Genomic DNA, 3,428 nt, shown 5'->3' with positions numbered 1-3,428 from the left:
ACCTGTGCCCTAGATCTCCTGGCCTAGAGTAGAGAGAATACACTTACCTGATAAGCAGGGGTCACAGGCTAGAAGGTCATAAGGGGTTTGAGCAGTAGCTACTTTATGATTACTTAAAAGAGCACCCCCCCAAAAAAGCTTAAGCTTACATTTTATTGTAAAGGGGAAACCTTAATTTTCCCAATTTTTGAAGAAAATCCATTAGGAACTAGTCATGAGGACAGGAACTCCCCATTATTATATTTGGATTTTGGGGGGTTAGTCCACACCTTTGTAATCCTCATGAACCCTAAAAATCCTTTATCCTAATTCTTATCCCAATTTCTCATCCCCAGGGGTCAGCTGCTTCTCCCTCCCTTGGAGTTCTAGGGTATCTCAGAGGATCAGCTCCAGCCCCCATTCTCTTTTCTCCAATCTCATGCAACAGGGGAGGTAACAAATGCATGAGATTCCAAATTTTCCCTTTCCCCCCCTCCCTCCCCTAGCTGGCAGATAGTCCAATACATGTTAAATATGTCAAAATACTATGGATTACTTTCAATATGATTTAGCCCTCCTGCTAAAATAGTTTAACTATAGTGTGTCTGCTTTAACATTTGGATTACTCCATAGGTGGATAAGCAGTCCTGAAAAGGTCTCCCTCATACCAGAAGTGACTATCTTCCCTGAATGCCCCATACATCTCATTAGAATGTAAGCCTTTTGTGAGTGCCCTGTACACAGAAAGCACTTAATAAATGCTTGCTTATTTAATTTTCTAGCATTTCACACTATAGATTTAAATTTAAATATTCAAATCTTCTGCAGACATGCTGCTTTCGATCCAGCCATAGGGTCCTATTTTCTATTCAGCAAACAGAATGTTGGAGCTCTTGCTTTTTGGACTCCTGAGTACCTAGCACATAATAAGTGCACAATAAATGCTTTCCCATTCATTTCTTTTTCTTTTAAAGCCTCTGGAATACACTTGCAAGACAAACGCATGTTTAGCAGCCCTTTTCTGGTGCATTCCTTCCTTGACCAGGAGCCCCACATTCCAACATTCTAAGCTGTAATCCCCATATCCAAATTCTGTTCTCACATGCCATCTGCTTGCCATCTGTTTACTTCCCAAATATACTTTTCTCCTCCGAAGCCCTTGCCTTTGATCAGCAGCAGTTTTGGAAATACCATCTGTGGCCCTTAACACCTCAGTTTCTTGCCCAAGATTGTGTAATGAATGAACAAAAGAAAACGAATTTATTAGTTGTTTACTATGCCAGGTGCTGCACAAAGTGCTGGGCATGGATATATGAAAACAACAACTAGCATTAATATATATATTATAATTATATAATGATATATTATAATTTATATATAATTAAATATTATAATTATATTATAATTTATATATAATTATATAAATTATAATTTAAATTTTGCAAAGTATTTTGCAAATATTATCCCATTTCATCCTCACAACCACCCTGGGAGGCTGGTGCTATCATTATTCCTATTTTACCGATGAGGAAATTAAGACAGAGGGTAAGTGACTACAGCCTAGCTGCCAGGAAACAAAAGCCAGTCCCTGCCCTCAAGGAGCTTAGATTCTGCAGTTCATCATGACCAGTGACATCACTGAAGAGTGTTTAGATTTGCTTGAGAATTGGCTTTACGTGAGACAGCTGCACAAAGTCACCAGCCCTGCTCTCTGTTCCAGAGTCACCAAAGCCCAGTGGCAAGAAGCGGGCCAGCCAGGGGCGGGGGGCGACCCTGGGGTCTGGCCAAGCTCTCGATGCCCCACAGCACCTGCTTCCGCCCCCTTCGTGGCCATTGGAACAAACTGTTCCCATCTGCCATTTTGCAGGGTAGCTGTGCCCTAGCTCACCAATGGGTTTGAAGCTGGCTCTTGATTTAGCCCGAGGGCCTAGAGGATTTCACTGGGGTGGCCCATGGGCAGCTTCTTGGAGCCACAGGTGCCAGGGAGACACCAAAGTGGGTGAACAGCAAACCCTCACAGCAGGGGGCCAGCCCCCCCAAATACCCACCCCCTCAAGGGGGAAACACTGGTCTGGGAGGGATGGGAAGGGGTCCCCTAATAGGGAGCACTGGCAGAGGTGGTCTGTAGGACCCTGGAACTGGAAGGGGAGAAGGGCAGGCTTTCTCCATGTCTTCTGAGAGTATGAGTGTCTAGTGAGTCTCTAGAAGTAGATAGGAGTCATCTGGTTTTACAGGTCTTGGAATATGTTGAGTCTTGGCAGTATGCCCTAGGAAGACAACACCTCTCCCCTTCCCTCTCCCTCCTTCTCCCTCTGTCTCTCTCTCTCTCTCTCTCTCTTTCTCTCTTCCCCCTTTTCCCCTCTCTTTGTCTCTTTCTCTCTCTCTGTGTCTCTGTCTCTTGCCTTCTCTCTCTCTCTCTCTCTCCCCCCCCCTTTTCCCCTCTCTTTGTCTCCTTCTCTCTCTGTGTCTCTGTCTCTTGCTCTCTCTCTCTCTCTCTCTCTCTCTCTCTCTTCTCTCTCTCTCTCTCTTTCTCTCTCCCCCCTTTTCCCCCTCTCTTTGTCTCCTTCTCTCTCTCTGTGTCTCTGTCTCTTGCTCTCTCTCTCTCTCTCTCTCCCCCCTCCTTTTCCCCTCTCTTTGTCTCCTTCTCTCTCTGTGTCTCTGTCTCTTGTTCTCTCTCTCTCTCTTTCTCTCTTCCCCCTTTTCCCCTCTCTTTGTCTCCTTCTCTCTCTGTGTCTCTGTCTCTTGCCCTCCCTCTCTCTCTCTTTCTTTCTCTTTCCCCCTCTTTCCCCCTCTCTTTGTCTCCTTCTCTCTCTCTGTGTCTCTGTCTCTTGCCCTCCCTCTCTCTCTCTGTCTCTCCACCATTTTTGTTTTTCTTCCTCCTGTTCTTCCACCTCAGGAGCCCTTCTGGGTTCCTCTGCTTGATTCTTTTCCAACCTCCTCTTTCTTCTGCTCCCTTCTTTCTCCTCCTACATCAGCTTCTTCTCAAATCCCTCCAGATTTGACCTGTCCTTCATGATTTCCCAGGCCTCCAAATCATTTTCTCCATTCTCCTTCTGTTTCTTCCTTAGCTCTTGGTGCTTCTCCCACACTTCCCAGAAGAAGACTTTCTAGATTACTTGTCCCATGTTTTGAGTTTGGAAGTAATAAAATTCATAAGATCATAAAATGGTTTGATTTCATCGAAAAGGAAAAATCTTCTGTTGCACCATCCAGGGACAAATCATTTCCATCCTTTAACTTTCTTGCTTAACACTAGGATGTTGCAATACTTATTTTAAAAGATGGTGGAGATGGTTGCCAGCTGCTATGACACATCAAAATATCCCATACCCTTCATTTGCTTCTCACTCTACTCGGCTTTCCATATATTCCTTCTCTTGATCTTGTGACCTGGGGCAAAATCTAAAAATAGAGAACACGGCCTGGATTTTGTACCAGAAGATCTGCAA

The sequence above is a fragment of the Antechinus flavipes genome, chromosome 6 (genome assembly GCF_016432865.1).
Source record: "Antechinus flavipes isolate AdamAnt ecotype Samford, QLD, Australia chromosome 6, AdamAnt_v2, whole genome shotgun sequence".
NCBI classification, from domain to species: Eukaryota; Metazoa; Chordata; class Mammalia; order Dasyuromorphia; family Dasyuridae; genus Antechinus; species Antechinus flavipes.
The sequence above is the reverse complement of the archived record's forward strand: the minus strand, read 5'-3'. Positions refer to the sequence as shown.